This window comes from Haemaphysalis longicornis, unplaced genomic scaffold (genome assembly GCF_048455015.1).
Source record: "Haemaphysalis longicornis isolate Haplotype H1 unplaced genomic scaffold, Haemaphysalis longicornis Haplotype H1 scaffold_1, whole genome shotgun sequence".
NCBI lineage: Eukaryota > Metazoa > Arthropoda > Arachnida > Ixodida > Ixodidae > Haemaphysalis > Haemaphysalis longicornis.
Window position 1 is genome coordinate 234,186,942 of NW_027526203.1, and position 18,838 is coordinate 234,205,779.

An 18,838-nucleotide genomic window follows, 5' to 3' on the forward strand; every position below is an offset into this window, starting at 1 on the left:
AGCATGCCGGAAGGAACCATGCTATGGCCTCCGCGGCCAGCTAGCTAGCTGTCGGCGGGCGTTGGACAAGCAGCTGATAACGAAGGCCCTGGAGGGCCCCCAGTACTCTCAGTGCATTGCCGAAAGTGTGGCGGAAGTTGTCCTTTTTAGCGGCGCTCCATCCCCGAGTATGTCCGAAGTACCAGGGTTTCCTTGTTGCCGAGCATAGGAGAAGGTAGCGGTGTTCACAGGCATCGTCGCAAAAAGGGACATCGGGGCGCCTCCAGAGTATACATAGCTTGCACTTGACGTCACCGCCGCCCTTTCTAGTGCACTCCCGGCTTCCTTGGCGCTGCTTCAGATAAGAGCAGCAGGCAAGTTTACTGCATTTGACCGAGCATTGCACTGAACCTGATTTCTCCCCTATATGCCATTCCCGACACTTCAGAATTCGGGCCCTCGTACACCCCTCTGCTCTTTTGAATGAAGAGCAAGCGTACTGACGTGACGCCTAGACGACGAACATGGCTGAACGCGTATGTTACGCAACTTGCACAATGGAGCTCGCTTTTCAAACTTGAACGCTATTCCGTCACTAGCGGAAGGAGCAGGTCGCACTGCTCGCAACGGTTGCGCGCGAACGGCAGAATTTGGGCCCGCGGATGGGGCTCAGAGAATGAATGATAGAGAAATCATGATAGAAATAACCCTTAGCCTGAGATAAGAAGCGAGCGTCTTGGATTAGGGAGCAAACTCTGGTGGACGGCATATACTCGTTCAAATCATGGGGGAAAAAGTGGAGTTGGGATGAACACGTAATGCGCAGAACTGATGACCGGGGTAACGGAGCGGGTACCGAGAGATTGAATGGGAGAGGACCAATAATTCAATGGAGGGATCAAGAAAGAAAATTTGGTGGCATACAATGAATTCTCGCAGCACAGGGGAAAAGCAGTGTGAAGTCAACGGTAGAGGCCTTCGTCTTGCGGTGGACGTAAAATATGATGGTGATGACGAAACGTGCCGCACCACAGCTGATTCCTAATACCTTCTCCGCCAGGGGACGGAGACGTGTTGTCCCGAGGACGACCGTCTGCAATATTATCGGTTTCAATCGCCCAATCCTCCCGTCGTCCGTTTTTCGCCGGTGACACCCCCCTCCTCATTGACGGGGAGCTACCGGGCTTTGTGCGCACACCCGTACCACACCCGTCGTGTACCACACCCGTCGTACTTCTTAGGAGACGATGCCATGTTTTCTGTTCAACGCACCTTTCAGTTCCTATCAGAAGTTCACTTTTTACAACTCATCTCATACCACCCATAGCTTTTACCCCTGGTCCTATACACCAGCCACCTTATTTATCTTTAACCACTCTTGTTCTTCACCCTGGCCCTTTACACCAGCCGTGCTCATAGCTTTTAACTGATTTTATTTCTTGTTCTCTCCTCATCAAATCACTTTGTGTTTGGCGCTCTTTGCCCATGTCGGCCTTGCGCCAATAAAATCAAACCATCATCATCATCTGACTCTGCTGGACACAAGCCGCTTTCCGCGGCTTCATGGTAACCGAAGCGCCCGCCGGCAAGGCAAATCACAATGAGCGAGAATGTTGCAGGGAGACATGGACAAAGTCGTGCAGCATTGCGTTTTCGGCGGCAATCTTCAGCTGCGAGCCGCGCATCATGGGGCCGCTTTGTTGTGGGTCCGAGACGCCGCTATTCAACGAGCGCTCGACGCCGGATTACCGACCGGGCCCAGACGTCCTCCTGTCAGTCACTTCAACCATTTCACCACTGGAGTCAACCGGACGCTAACCTGTGCGAGAGAAGTGCCTTCTCTTAGGTGAGTGTGTGGACGTCAATTTCAGTGCCACGGATTTTCGTGATTGTTGCGTCCTGACGTCAGCTGAGAAAAGTGGTGAAAGGGGGCGGAGCCAACCTGGTTATTTAATCTCGCGCGCGCAGGAGCGCAGATCTCTATTCACTCAGTCAAACGCTATGTAAATATGTGTACATAAAGTTTCTGTCTTCATCCTACTCGGCCCCAATGTTTTCCCCAACTCCGGACCAACGGACGCCATTACCGGTCACGCTACAAGATTCGCAACAACTCCAAGCCACAGGCCGTCGGTTATCGACACTGTGCTTGTCTCAGAGGCAACTCCCCTGAAGATGCCCTACTGTAGTTATTCAGGGTCGGAGCCTGCAGGACGATGCGTCTCACTTGAACGGCTCTGTTTTACTCAGGCAAGCTGCAGTCAGAACACAACCACGTCGCTGAAAAGCGCAAAATCATACCCACACTGGAGTTTTATCATGCGATGAAATACAAGAAATTCGATTACCTTACTAAAGTAACTTTCCCCTGCTTTACAGCCCTTCGCCTGGCCGAGATGTCTGTGTGAACGCTGGCCCATGCAGTCAGGACGAAACTCGCCATCGAGTCGTCCGCGAGACAGTACTTCGCTTCTGGACTTTATCCGTTAAGGAAACTTTGCATCTGATCACTCTTTCTCATAATAATCTGAGCATATCATTTCCCGCTGTAAAATGAATGCTTCAATACTCAAGGACGGTAGCACCCGCGGAAGCTATAATCGTCACGCGCTTCACTAGACCGGCGCGAACCGGCGTCCGTATGCCTGGGGAAGACGGCAGGTGAGAGCGACCACTCCATCGTTGATCCCGTGTCGTCGAGCGACAAGGCAATATATTCTCTCGGTGATGGGGGGATTCACGCACACGCGAGCCATGCGCGCGCACCTTTGAGCGTGTTAATTTATTCCCCCCTGAGCCGTCCGTACGCTAAAGTGGTTAGGGTGAAAAAAAAACGGGGATATATTCCCACGCGTGCAGGGAAAAGAGGTCAGCAGAATCCCCATTATCATCTCCTTAGTTTCGTTTTCGTGTTTCAAGCGCCGTACAGACAACAGGGTGGTGCAAAGTGACCGCTGTCCGTGCACGGACAGTGACCGTGCACGGACAGCAGAAGTTGAAGGACGCTTCGCAGTGTCTACGCATTGCGACATCACCACGAAGACTGTCCTGCAGCCGTGCACGGTGGACCATCCCTTCTGGAACGGTTGTAGCACCACCCTGTACACAGTGTGAATGCTCCTGTCGAATGGCTCCGTGGTGCAGTTTCGGCAGTGGCGACGCAAAGGTGGGGACACTAGTTCAAGAGATAACGTGTGGGGCCACAGGAAAATGGGACCCTAACACCGCAACCTGGCTTGTGCACGTCAGAATCACTTAGACTGCTGCGAATAGGAGTTGCGCGGGCTTCACAATGCATATTTCAAGCGTCGTCTGAACAGCCAATATTTCGACATCGCATGTAATTATTTTTCTTAATTCGTCATCAGTATATTTAGTCACAGTGCAGTATGAAAGCCTCTCCCATTGACCTCCACCCACTACTGTCCTGCGCTGCCCGAGTCCATTCCTTGCCTCCGAATTTTCGTCCGTCCGTTGAATATTGTTCCATTTGGTGATTTGTTTCTCCACGTCAGGCTTCTAGTCCCTCGATCTCGCCTTGCGTTGAGCCTTTAGGTCGTGTTTTCGGCTCCTCCTATTTGTTCTGCTGTGTTGATATAGGCTTGTATATAATTCGCGACAGTATCGCCTTGCTCGACTCCGTCACAATCGTTTTGTTCGTCTTGGAAGAAGGTTTTTGACGTTATCTTACTTTTAGTCAGCTCGACGTATCCGTTTCATATCTGCAGTGGCCTTCTCGCTTTCTGGAACATGCCCATTGGCTACGCCGACGACGCCGTCTTCTCCGCTGCTCCAAGGCAAGTTGCTTGCTCCCAGGGTGTGGAGGGAGAACCTAGTAACGGCACCACTTCAAGACGCAAGAGAGGCCGGGGAACCGTCTGCATTTTCGTTGCACTACATAAAATAGCCATTCAATCAGTGAAAAGTGGCCTGGCCTGAGCTCTCGTAGGCCCAGCACGTAGACTAAGCATTCATATGTGAATTCTGGATATACATTGCGCCTTTTGGTACGACGGCAGTGAAGCATGACGAAAAACAAGGACCTCTTCGCAGAGAACACGGGTATTGGAGGAGGTGAAGTGGCACATACCGCAGTTAGAGCTCTCGCCTACCGGGCCTGTGATGCCAGCAATGCCTCCCATGGAGCCAGATCAACCCGTGACAGCCTACAGACACATCACGGAACATTACCGCCTCTCCCGCCGCAAATACCCTCCCGCCCACCCACCCCTATATATCAGTGGAAGAGGGACACCTTTGGCGTCAGCTTCACACTGAATCCCTCCCTGTTTAGCCATACTTCCTCCCATTCACCCCTGACTATATCCTCCCACTACACTCTCTCAGCAGTGCGGAGAACCGGCCACGGCACATCATCACATGTGGGCCGGTAAATCTGACCCCTTCCCTCTCATCACCTCCCTCGAGCAGTGGGAAGCAGCGCACAAACTGAAGCTCAGACCTGGATCTCCAGAAGGCGCTCCCGGGTCGGGCATACGGTCCTTGGCCACCAAGCTGCACATGACCCTTTGTTAAATACAGTTTCTCTCTCTCTCTCTCTCTCTATATATATATATATAATGCCGCGAACCATACATTGGGTTTGTTTATTTATGTTTTGCTTTTACCGCCCGGCTGCGCCGGTCTGTGTTATCTCTGCGCCAAGGGAAGCGCGTGTTCCATTCTTTCTTTCTGTGCCGCATGTGTTATCTGTTGTGATAGGGAGAGCATTCCGATCTAACGTGAACAGCCCAGAATAATCTTCTTGGATCTACTATGTTCTCGATGCGAATCGACGTTTCGAGAACCACGCGCGCCAAAAGATAAAAAGCCTGCAGTGCGGACGCCGGGGCATTCGATTCGACGTCACTCGCCTGTGCAAGTCACTTTGTTGACCGCTGCTTCGCCGCCTCTGTATTCTTTTGAGTTGTTAGGGGAGCACAAGTTCGCTCCAATAAACGTGTTTCTCATTCAACACCACTGCATCGTCCTTGTCTTCGTGACATCTGGTGGAGGTGCTGGGTACGCACCCTTCATGCCCACTACAACCTCGAAAAGCCGCCAAGCCAGTCCAACAAGAGCCAGCCCCCGCCTGCAAGATTTACCGCCCGAGTTCGGTCTTCTGCCGGAAGGGCCCAAGAGAAGGAACGCTGCAACCAACACCATGGTGCAAGAAACAACGTCGCCAATCATCCTGCAGCAGCCCCGAGAACCGCCATCGTTCCGGGGAGCCCCCGCTGAAGACCCCGAAGAATGGTTAGAGAAGTTGGAGCGCGTCCGCATCTTCAACAGGTGGGACGATGAAGAAACGTTCCGGCATGTCTTCTTTTACTTAGAAGATGCTGCTCGAACTTGGTTCGAGAACCATGAGAGCTCTTTGACCGACTGGACTCAATTCAAGAGGGAGTTCCTTAAGACCTTCACTACCGTGGTGAGAAAAGAGCGAGCTGCGCTTTTGCTTGAAACTCGAACGCAGCACCCCAACGAAGGAGTCGTGATTTTCGTTGAGGAGATGAAGCGACTTTTTCGTCGTGCGGACCCTGAAATGACCGAAGAAAAGAAGCTCAGGTTTCTAATGCGAGGAGTGAAGCAAGAGCTTTTTGCTTGTCTAGTCCGTAACCCTCCGAAGACAGTGGCCGAATTCGCGTCTGAGGCGGCCGCGATGGAGAAGACGCTAGAAATTCGAACCAGGCAGTACGACCGCCCCGTCAACGCGCTGTTCTCGGAGACCATCGGTGCTGCAAATGGAAGCTCCGATACATTGCGAGAGACCATCCGAGCAGTGGTCAGGGAGGAGCTTCGGAAGCTTTTTCCAACGACGCCGCAACCTCAAGTGGCTTCCCTGACCGACGTAATCCGAGAAGAAGTCAAAAACGCACTGGGAACTTCTACGCCGTCGGAAGCACCCCGCGAACCACAAGCCATGACCTACTCCTCGGCTGTTCGTCAACCCCGCCCTGCTCCAACCCGTCGTCAAGAGGCTGAGCCATACCGCCGTCCAACGCCGCCCGCCCGACGCCCTGTAGACCAATACCAGACGCCAAGGAAGACCGACGTGTGGCGAACGCCCGATAATCGCCCGCTGTGCTACCACTGCGGAGAGGCCGACCACATCTACCGTCGCTGTCCCTACAAGAGGCTCGGTTTGCGAGGGTTCTCCGTCGACGCCCCACGCCCCCGATACGGCCAGCGCCCTGCTGAGATCGAAGAATACCTCTCCAACACCAACCGAGGACCAGCCCGCTTCAACCGTTCACCGTCGCCCTACCCGTCTCAGTCACCAAACCGCCGCAGCACTGCTGACTTCTCACGTGGAAGGTCCCCCAGCCCACGCGGGGGAAACTAAAAGCAGCAACTTCGGGAGGTAAAGTTGCACAACGGCGGAAAAATGAAAACCCTCCAACGACGCAGCGACTAGCTGAAGACCATCATTCACGACATGCCCTCATCCCGACGACCCGACCTAGCCCTAACGAGACTCCTGAACACGACGACAGCTACACGGCGCGACGCGTACCCGACCTGACCAAGACGTCCGTTGAGAAGACGACGACAACGACGATGCACAGTGCCCGACCATCAACACGTACAAGCAGAGATACGACGCCCCGACGAACCCGCAACTCGAGGACGACTGCATCTGACGTCAAGGTGTCCATCGACGGCTTTGACGTAGTCGCCCTCGTAGACACGGGAGCTGACTATTCGGTAATGAGCGGACCATTTGCGTCTAAACTGAAGAAAGTTATGACCAGATGGGACGGTCCGCACATACGCACAGCAGGAGGCCACCTCGTGACGCCAAGTGGAACGTGCACATCGCGCGTCACCATAGACGGCACAACGTACCCTGCGGCGTTCGTCGTTCTGCCTAACTGCTCCCGCGACGTGATTCTCGGAATGGACTTTTTGACGGACAACGGCGCAATAATTGATCTGCAGACCAAGTCGATAACATTTTCCTCCAATCACTCCACGACGCCGCAGCCGAACCCCGATCACCGTGCTGCTGTCAGGATCGCCGACGATCACATCACCCTGCCACCCCGCGCAAGCTTGATGATCGCCGTCTACTGTGAGGATGCTGCTTCTGACATCGACGCTATCGTAGAGAGTGATCGAAGGTTGCTTCTCGACCGCGGTGTCTCCGTCGCAAGAGGCATTGCGCACTTTAAGCAACGCCAATCTCACGTTTTGGTCACTAATTTCACCGAAGAGTACCAGCATTTAAACAAGGGAGCTGCAATTGCGTTCCTCGAAGAAACGCAAGAAGCAAGTGATGTGATCGCAGTCGCCGACTTTGAACGCACACCCGTAGAAACATTCAAGCTCCCGCAGCCATTCGACGTGAATCCGGCGCTACCGCAAGAACAACGGAAAAAATTATTGGCTTTGCTGCGTCGCTATAGCGAATGTTTTTCGTCGAGCGCAAAACTACGTCAGACCCCTCTAGCGAAGCACCGAATAATAACCGAAGATGGAGCCCGACCTACCCGACAGTCACCGTACCGCGTCTCTTCACACGAACGGGAAGCCATCCGGACTCAAGTCGACGACATGCTGAGCGATGACATTATACAGCCATCGAAAAGCCCCTGGGCTGCGCCCGTCGTACTCGTAAAGAAAAAAGACGGCACATTAAGGTTTTGCGTTGACTACCGGCGACTGAACAAAATCACGAAAAAGGACGTGTACCCCCTCCCCCGAATCGACGACGCCCTCGACCACCTCTGCCACGCGAAGTACTTCTCATCGATGGACCTGAAGACCGGCTACTGGCAAATTCAAGTGGACGAGAGAGACCGAGAGAAGACTGCATTTATAACCCCAGACGGCCTATACGAGTTCAAGGTGATGCCGTTTGGGCTGTGCACAGCACCAGCGACGTTTCAAAGAGTCATGGACACTGTGCTAGCTGGCCTTAAGTGGCACACCTGCCTCGTATACCTCGACGACGTAGTGGTATTCGCCCGGACTTTCGACGAACACCTTGCAAGGTTGGAGTCTGTACTCGAGGCCATTCGTACGTCGGGGTTGACGCTGAAGCCTGAAAAGTGCCGTTTCGCATACGGGGAACTCAAGTTCTTGGGCCACGTCGTCAACGCCGCGGGAGTCCTACCTGACCCGGCAAAAACTTCAGCTATCGCGAACTTCCCTAGGCCGAAAGACAAGAAGGGCGTTCGGAGATTTCTCGGGCTGTGCGCATACTACCGGCGCTTCGTCGCAAACTTCGCACGCATTGCAGAGCCACTCACGCGCTTGACGAAAGATAGCACCCCTTTCAGCTGGGAAAACGACCAAGAAAAAGCATTCGGCGAGCTGCAAAAACGCCTGCAAAGCCCGCCCGTGCTCGCTCATTTCGACGGAAATGCCGAAACGGAAATGCATACGGACGCCAGTGATATAGGCTTGGGTGCCGTCCTTGTCCAAAAGCAAAGCGGCTGCGAAAGGGTAATCGCCTATGCTAGCCGTGGTCTGTCGAAGGAGGAGAAAAACTATTCTGCCTCTGAGAAAGAGTGCCTGGCTATTATATGGGCGATTTCAAAATTTCGCCCATACGTGTATGGAAGGCCATTCAAGGTTGTAACAGACCACCATGCGCTGTGTTGGCTCGCCAATTTGAAGGACCCCTCTGGCCGTCTTGGGCGGTGGAGCTTGCGCCTGCAGGAGTTCGACGTTACAGTCGTTTATAAATCCGGCAGGAAACACTCCGACGCCGACTGCCTGTCCCGCGCCCCCGTCGACCCACCACCACAAGACTCTGATGAAGACAGCGCGTTCTTCGGGATCGTGACGGAGAGCGACCTAGCCGCCCAGCAGCGTGCCGACCCCGACTTACGCGTCATAATCGAGTACCTCGAGGGATGCGACGTTGCCGTTCCTAGGACCTTCAAACGCAGCTTACCAGCATTCAGCCTGAGAAACTCCGTCCTTGTGAAGAAGAATTTCAGCCCCGGAACAAGAGCGAATTACCTTCTCGTCATCCCCGCGGACCTTCGTGACGAAATTTTGGAAGCGTGCCACGACGACCCGTCTTCCGGACATCTGGGCACAGCCCGCACTATCGGAAAAATCAAGGCGAGGTACTACTGGCCCGGCCTTACCTCTGACGTCACCCACTACGTCCGGAGCTGCCGTGACTGCCAGCGACGAAAAACGCCGCCGACAAGACCCGCCGGACTTCTGCAACCGATCGCCGTCCCATCGAGACCATTTCAACAGATTGGAATGGACCTTTTAGGCCCGTTCCCTACGTCACGATCACAGAACAAGTGGATTGTCGTAGCGACAGACTACATGACGCGCTACGCAGAGACCGCCGCTCTTCCGAGGGGGACTGCACAAGAAGTGGCGAAGTTCTTTATAAGCCAGGTTGTGCTGCGACATGGAGCCCCGGAAGTCCTAATCACAGACCGCGGAACGGCATTTACTGCGGAGCTGATGCAAGGAGTATTACGCTACAGCAACACGGATCACCGAAGAACGACGGCGTACCACCCCCAAACGAACGGACTAACAGAACGTCTGAACAAGACAATCGCAGATATGCTGTCAATGTACGTTGACGTTGAACATAAGACTTGGGACGAAGTGCTCCCGTATGTCACGTTTGCGTACAACACGGCTATCCAGGAGACGACACAGCTGACGCCGTTCGAGCTTGTCTACGGTAGAAGGCCGACTACGATGCTCGACGCCATGCTTCCGCACGTAGAAGACGACGACCTCAACGCCGACGTCCACGGATATCTTCAACGTGCGGAGGAGGCCCGCCAGCTCGCTCGAGTTCGTATAACGGACCAGCAGCTGGTGGATGCGGGCCGCTACAACCTCCGACGCCGAGACGCCGAGTACCAACCAGGGGATCGTGTGTGGGTTTGGACTCCCATCCGACGACGCGGACTCAGTGAGAAGCTCCTGCGACGGTATTTCGGACCCTACCAGATTCTACGACGTGTTGGCCAACTTTCCTACGAAGTGATCCCCGATGGTGACTCCGGCACATCACGACAACGCACGCGGCCTGAAGTCGTCCACGTGGTTCGCTTAAAACCTTTCTACGGACGATGACGAACTTTTATTTTCATTTGTTCGGACTGTCGCTTATGTTAGCATCGGGTCGATGCACTCTTAGAGGGGGGGGGTAATGCCGCGAACCATACATTGGGTTTGTTTATTTATGTTTTGCTTTTACCGCCCGGCTGCGCCGGTCTGTGTTATCTCTGCGCCAAGGGAAGCGCGTGTTCCATTCTTTCTTTCTGTGCCGCATGTGTTATCTGTTGTGATAGGGAGAGCATTCCGATCTAACGTGAACAGCCCAGAATAATCTTCTTGGATCTACTATGTTCTCGATGCGAATCGACGTTTCGAGAACCACGCGCGCCAAAAGATAAAAAGCCTGCAGTGCGGACGCCGGGGCATTCGATTCGACGTCACTCGCCTGTGCAAGTCACTTTGTTGACCGCTGCTTCGCCGCCTCTGTATTCTTTTGAGTTGTTAGGGGAGCACAAGTTCGCTCCAATAAACGTGTTTCTCATTCAACACCACTGCATCGTCCTTGTCTTCGTGACAATATATATATATATATATATATATATATATATATATATATATATATATATATATATATATATATATATATATATATATATATATATATATATATATATTGTAAGCACTGTAGTTCTCCGCGGCACAATATTTCGCTGATTTCAATCTTCTGTGTAATCATCATCACCTGTCATCCTTTTCAGTAATGATTCATCTTCGTCACCTGTACATGATCATTATCATCCCTGAGGCTAGGGCTGCTTGGCTGCGCGTTCGCCAAATAAACGGCGTCTGTCTCCTCCGCTCTATCAGTGAGCGACGTCTCCTTGAAGGCCTCTTACACGTGGTGGAGGTGCACCTCGATCCCGCCCTCTGGCTCTCCTAGCGCACCCCTGGAGCTACGTTCAGGAAGACGCCTTCAAATGCCAACCGGGCCAATGGAACAGGACGTCCCGACTCGCACCGCCCCTGCAACGGCTTCTGCGCCTCCTGCGTGGACCGTTACCAGCCGCCAACGGGACCCCAGATCATTCGCTGGCCTTCGCGGTGAAGACGTCGACGATTGGCTCGACTATTACGACAGAGTGAGTGCGTTTAATCGGTGGGATGACTCTATGAAGCTCTATAATGTCCCGTTCTGCCTTGACAAAGTGGCTAGGACGTGGTTTTATAACAACGCACATCGCCTAGGAGATTGGAATACGCTTACGGAGGAGATTCGCAAGATTTTTGGCACATCGGCGAGCCGATCGGAGAGCGCCACGAAGAAACTCTCCCAGCGCGTTCAACATGTAGGTGAGACGTACACGTCTTACATTGAGGATGTGCTTGCGCTTTGTCGCCAGGCGAACGAGGACATGTCGGAGAACGACAAAGTCCGGCACCTTCTGAAAGGCATTAGCACATTTGCCTTTTAATGCTCTCGTCGCTCAGAATCCCACCACCGTACGCGACGTAGTTACGATTTGCCAGCGCTTGGATGCGCTGCAGTCCGCTCGCATCCAGCAGGATACCCCACCAGCCTGCCTTCCACCCGACACGGAGCTGCGCTCTTTGATACGTAGTATCATTAGGGAAGAACTTCAGGCGCAGAAGACCTCTGGACTCTCTGGTGATCGCCAGTTCTCCTCTGGCGCCACTTTGCGTGACCTGGTTAAAGAAGAACTGCGTCTCATGGAAAGCGGGCCCTCTACCGAACACGCCGCTCCACAGCACGTGGCTCAGTACGCCGAGATGAGCCCGCTACAGCCAGTCTTCCCGCATCCTGCGCCTGCTCAGTCATTTGTCCGCCCTTTCTCCGAGACTCCCTGAGCCGTACAGCCAGTACTATGCTCCTTGGCGACCCCCCCGACCCACTTGCTTCTACTGTGGTATCAGGGGTCATATTGCCCGATTTTGTCGACGGCGTCAGCAAGACGAACGTGCAGGCCTTATACCGGACCGCAGCACCTACCGACCTCCATATGGCTTTCGTCAACGGGCATATCATTCCCCGCCGCGGCCTTTTCCGTCGACCCCGGACACACAGGACGTTCCTGGAAGTTCCCGACCATCGCGGCGCCGTTCACCATCTCCCTTTCGGAACCGCTCGGTATCGCTCCTTCGCCCCGCGTCTCGTGCTGCTGGCCTCCGACAGGAAAACTAACCTCTGCAGTTTTTGGAGGGAAAACTGCTATACCTGGTAAAAGTACAATTCCTCCGCAGCGGCCATCGAACATTTTATCTGTAATCGTCGAAGGTATTTGTGTTGATGCTCTTGTGGACACTGGCACCAGTATTTCAGTTATACATGCAGACTTGTGTGCTCGACTTCGTAAAGTGCAAACGCCCTACTCTGGCCCGACCTTGTGTGGCGCAAATAATGTTTTGATTCAGCCCTCTGGACAGTGCACGGTACGCGTACTTATCGACGGCCTTCGACATCATATCCCGTGTGCGGTGCTGGCGTCGTGTGCTCATTCGCTAATTTTGGGGTGGGACTTAAAGGAGTCGTGATAGCTACGTGCCTAATACGCTTCTGCAATGGGTTCGCAACCCTTCCCGTGACCAACGCTAGCCCCGAACTGATCCTGCTGCATGAAGGCACCACAGTGGCCTCGACTCATCAGGGATAGACCATTGATGTTGTTCCTATCGGCTCGTTGTCGGCTCTTCCGCGTTCCCTTTTTTCGGACACTTCTACTTCAGCGCTGACCGCCACCATTAGCCCCGACGTCACGCAAGCAGTGGCACAGTCCTTATTGGCCTTACTGGACAAGCACCGTTTGTCTTTCGACTCCTTTTCCAAAACGTTAGGCCAGACCACTGCCGCAGCACACCGCATACAGACACAGTCCTCACATCATACGCCGCCGCCCGTATCGCGTGTCGGCGTCTGAACGGAAAATAATTGTCTCAGATATGCTTAAGAATGTCTCAGATATGCTTAAGCGAGACATAATTCGTCCCTCCGCGAGTGCCTGGTCTTCTCCTGTTGTATTAGTTAGAAAGAAGGATGGGTCAGTTCGCTTTTGCGTGGATTATCGAGCCCTCAACAAAATTACCAGGAAAGATGTCTACCCGATGCCAAGGATTGACGATGCTTTGGATTGTTTGCAAGGAGCTGAATATTTTTCAAGCCTGGATTTACGTTCAGGGTATTGGCAGATACCAATGTACGAGGCCGATAAGGAGAAAACAGCGTTCTGTACCCCCGACGGCTTGTATACGAGTTTAACGTTATGCCGTTCGGGTTGTGTAATGCGCCCGCCACCTTTGAGCGACTCATGGACACTGTTCTACGTGGCCTAAAGTGGAAGACCTGTTTGTGCTATCTGGACGACGTCGTTTTCTTCTCGTCCACCTTCTCTCAGCACCTGCAGCGGCTAGATGAAGTGCTGACCTGTCTCGCTAGCGCCGGCCTACAGCTCAACACAAAAAAAATGTCATTTTGCCAGCAAGCCCATCAAGGTCCTTGGCCATGTCGCGAGCAAAGAAGGTGTCCGGCCCGACCCTGAGAAGATTAGCGCAGTCATGAGCTTCCCACGCCCGCAGCAACAGAAGACGCTCCGCAGCTTTCTTGGCCTGTCTTCCTACTTTCGACGTTTCGTGCGCAACTTCGCCACCCTCGCGTCTCCGCTAAACCAGCTTCTTCGTTCTGGCACGCCTTTCGTATGGTCTGAGGACTGCGAAAAATCATTTCAAGCCTTAAAAGACGCGCTTACCTCGGACCCCGTCTTGACCCATTTCGACGACACCAAACCAACCTTATTACATACGGATGCAAGCGGGTACGGAATTGGTGCTGTTATTCTCCAGCGCGATAACCAATCTAGAGAGCGTGTTGTGGCCTATGCCAGTCGCACTCTCAGTTCCGCAGAGAAGAACTACACCATTACTGAACAAGAATGCCTGGCTGTCGTCTGGTCGGTACAAAAATTCCGTCCCTACTTATACGGCCGCCACTTCACCGTAGTGACCGATCATCACGCCTTGTGCTGGTTATCGACGCTGAAGAACCTTTCCGGCCGGCTCGGACGGTGGATTTTGCGATTACAGGAGTACGACTACACTGTACAGTACAAATCAGGCAAGAAACACCTTGATGCGGATGCCTTGTCACGATGTCCCCTCGGGTCGACATCAAACACCGCTGGCGATGTTTCCTCCGCTGCACGAGCTACATCCTTGGCTCCCATCGACCCTGCGCCATCCTTTGGGTGCTCCGAGCTGGTGTCTTTTCAGCAGGCGGACCCGCACTGCCGAACCATAACTGACCGACTGTCTGGGGTGACGCAGCCTCCTAACAGCCGTTTACGACGCCAGCTTGCAAAGTACACGCTCCGCAACGGTGTGCTCTGCCGCGTCAACCATCACCCTGCTGGAGAAAAATGGGTGCCTGTAGCTCCTCGGGCTTTGCAGCCAAAGATTTTAGAAGCCTTTCACGATGACCCAGCTGCTGGCCACCTCGGTTTTCAAAAAACGTTTGATAGGATCCGAGCTCGCTTCTTCTGGCCTGGCATGTCAAGGTGCGTCGCTAAGTATGTCAGCTCCTGTGCATTGTGTCAGCATCGCAAACGCCCTACAACTGCGTCTGCTGGACTTCTACAACCCATTCCTTGTCCGGCGGAACCTTTTGACGTGGTGGGTATTGATCTATACGGCCCTTTACCATCCACCTCATCCGGCTACCGTTGGATCGTGACCGCGGTTGACCATTTGACGCGTTATGCAGAGACGGCCCCTGTTCGCTCTGGCTGCTCCCAAGAAGTCGCCGAATTTATCTAGCATCATCGTGATCTTACGCCATGGCGCCCCCCGGGTTCTACTAAGTGACCGTGGGAAAACGTTTCTTTCAAGCGTCATTGCAGACCTGCTTCGTGCATCGAATACCATCCACAAAACGACGTCCTCATATCACCCCCAAACAAACTGCCTCACGGAACGCTTCCATCTTACACTTTCGGATATGATCTCCATGTATATCGGACCAAGCCATACTAACTGGGACGCCATCCTTCCATTCTTAACGTTTGCGTATAATACGGCACGCCAACGAACAACTGGGTACGCTCCGTTTTTCCTTGTTTATGGCCGTGATCCCTCCTTCGTCATAGACACGTGTCTGTTCTCGGCACCTGCGACGGGATCTGTCCCCGGGTCTGACGAATTCATCTCTCGCCTTCACCACTGCCGCCGTATTGCCCGTGAAAACACGCAAGCCTGCCAGCAGGACCGCAAGCTCCAGTACGACGCCTCTCACCGGTGTATCCAGCACCGCCCAGGGGACCAGGTTCTACTCTGGACTCCCGTTCGTGTGCCTGGGCTATGCGAAAAGTTTCTTCGGCGATTCATCGGCCCTTATACCGTTCTGGAGCAGACGTCGCCAGTCAACTATCGGGTCACCCCTGTGTCTCCCAGCACGGACCGTCGCTGTCGGGGAACCGAAATTGTGCATGTCTCCCGTCTCAAAAAGTTCCACTCTCGCACTTCCTAAATGCCAGCGGCCGGGCGGCCGCCTTCCTCGAGGGGGAGCAATTAGTGTAAGCACTGTAGTTCTCCGCGGCACAATATTTCGCTGATTTCAATCTTCTGTGTAATCATCATCACCTGTCATCCTTTCCAGTAATGCTTCATATTCGTCACCTGTACATGATCATTATCATCCCTGAGGCTAGTGCTGCTTGGCTGCGCGTTCGCCAAATAAACGGCGTCGGTCTCCTCCGCTCTATCAGTGAGCGACGTCTCCTTGAAGGCCTCTTACAATATATATATATATATATATATATATATATATATATATATATATATATATATATATATATATATATATATATATATATATATATATATATATATATATATATATATATATATATATATATATATATATATATATATATATATATATATATATATATATATATATATATTTCTGCCCAACTCCGCCTGTATAATCATTGCCTAACGCGTGAGCGAAAAATGGCCAAACAGCCACTCTCCTGTTGCTCTCTCCTACCCTTTCCCGCTCCGTACTCCGTAGCCTTCCTACGTGCTTTCATGTCCGCCAGCCAGCGCCGCTTCTCGGAAACTATGCAAAATAGTTGGCAGTTTGTCTAGCGTTCCCCAGGCGGCGTTCCTACGCCTTCTTGTTCGCACCATGCCTGTCTGTCTTTGTCTATCGCTGAAAAAACCGCATTTGTCGCGGCGGACGCAAAACCACTTGCGGTCCCGTGCAGGCTGATGCCGGCTTTGCGCGCTTGCGTATTGGATCACGTGCCGCGAAATTTGCTGAGTAAGGAATCCCTCTCTGTGCCCTCCACCTTTCGGCTTCGTTTTGTTTTGTCCACGCTGTTCGCACTCCGCACCGGTACGCAGTTTTAAAATTGAGAACTGTACTGTAGAAGCCACCAAACAGAGTCGGACCCTCAGATGCTTATCCTTTTGTTTTCTACAATATCCTGAAATTTACAAGCACGTGATATTTCTTTTGGAAAGTAATGATAGAAGCGAGCGTTTGAACAAAAGATGTACACGCAATTTTTTTCTTCCCTGAATCCTTCAGAGAGAAAGACATCAGTAAAATAATGGCTGCACCATCCGAAAATATCGTTTTTCCGTTCGCTATTTGTCTACCCGACAATTATTATGTTCTTACACTATTTCGCTTCCGCCTCAGTCAGTCCTTTTTCGAAAATGCAGCAGGTATGAAGCGAGCGACACGGCGACACGTTGAATGAGATCCCCAGTGCGCCCCCGAACTAGCGCCCCATTGCGGCTAAGATGTGAGCGAAACGGCTCTTGAAACCCTACAGGCAAGGTGACAGACACTTGTCGTAGAAGTGGGTGCAGCGTGCGCGACTCGCGAGCAGTGACGTAAGGCGGGACGTCCACCGGCGCGCGCCACATAGCGGATGAGTGCCTGAACTAAGCGTCCCTACCCACGGCCGGACTGGAGGAGCGGCGAGCGCGCTCGCGCCGCTCCTCCAGTCCGGCCGTGCCCTACCGCTCCCATTGAAAAGCGGCCGACGCGTTAGGCAATGTTTGTACAGGCGGCGTTGGTCTGCCCCCCCCCCCCCCACTCTCTCTCTCTCTCTCTCTCTCTCTCTCTCTCTCTCTCTCTCTCTCTCTCTCTCTCTCTCTCTCTCTCTCTCTCTCTCTCTCTCTCTCTCTCAGAGCTGCTATTGTTGTTTTCTTTACTTCCTGGCACATACCAGCGTGAGGTATTGGCCAGGGACCGAGAGATTTGAGGGGCTAATTTCCTTAACGGCTGACCAAACACTGAACGCCCACGCTACGAAGGGCAGATCCTCTTGTTCGTCGTCTTCGAAGCGTATGATTGTGATATTTTGCACCCTACAACCCCATGGCCAACGTTAATCCATCGCAGCGCCCCAAGCGCAACAAAATGAAATAATCGTACTTTCTGAGTGACTTGTCCTGAGTGAGTGAAAATACGTGAAAAAGTGAAAAAAAAAACAGGGCTTGTTCAGGGCCTTCTGAGTGAGTGAAAAAACCTTGGAAAAAGCCGTGTTTTTTCCCTCTTCTGAGTGAGTGAAAAACAAGGCTTGTTCTGGGCCTGGCCGTTAATATTTCAGACGTGAAATGTAGAAAAGAGCATTAAAAAAAAATGTGAGGTTATTTCCACACGCGTCTTGATGTTAGTTGTACGCATTGTTTTAAAAACGTGTTTTCCTAGGTCTGGTAGTCAATTTACTGTAATGTTAATGGCATTTCATGTACTGCATCAATATTTTATATTTTGGAGTATAACATACCAAAGATACGATAACAGGGAATGCCGTAGAAGGGAAGGAATTAATTCAGACAACCTGGAGCTCTGCACCTATGTCTATGTACAGGTGTGTTTTACATGCCGCACCCATCGAAATGCGGCTACCGTGGCCGGGAATCAAACTCACGTGCCAGGGAACAGCACCGCTGAGCAACCACTGCAGGTAAAACATTTATATTGTCACGAAGTCAAAGACGACTCAGTTGTCTTTAAGGAAAACAAGTTTATTGGAGCGAACTTGTGCTCCCACAACAACTCAAAGAATATACAGGCGGCGAAGCAGCAGTCAACAAAGTGACGTGCAGGCGAGCTCCGGCGATTCGAATGCCGCGGCGTCTGCTCTGCAAGCTTTTATCTTTCGGCGTGAGTGTTTCTCGAACCGTCAATTTACATCCAGAACATTGTAGATCAAAGAAGATTATTCTGGGCTAGTGACGTTAGGGCGAAACAGTTTGCTTATCTGAATGAGATAGCTCGTGCGGCATAAAAATAAAGAATGGAAGACGCGCTTCGCTTGGGACACAGATAACAGAGAAGAGCGTGACCGGGCAGTAAACAAACAATAAATAAACAAACCCATACATGGTTCGCAGTAATATGCACGTACTATCGCGTCCACGATGACCTACACCGCTAATTAGTATTCACCACTTTGTACAACCTTTCTATGCTACCCGGGGTTAAATACCAAGTACGCATTAGGAGCACAACGTCCTAATGAATCAAGCCTTATACTGACGTGTATGTCCATAGTCATTCTCCTGACGATATAATCGTCTGAATAGTAATGAACGGTGTAGGTCATTGTGAGCGCGATAGTACGTACCTCGTGTATCGAAGCGCAGCACCAGAAATTTCAGCATACCAACTTGTGGCCGAGATAACCATTTGACGTTGTCAAGAACTTGGTCATCAAATGTGGTGGTGTCTCTGATGTAGGATTATCAGCTATTATCGCACCGATGTGATGTGAACTGAGGACGGTGGAAGCTAAAGTACGTGCACTATTTAGCCCCAATTTTTTTTATTTCATTG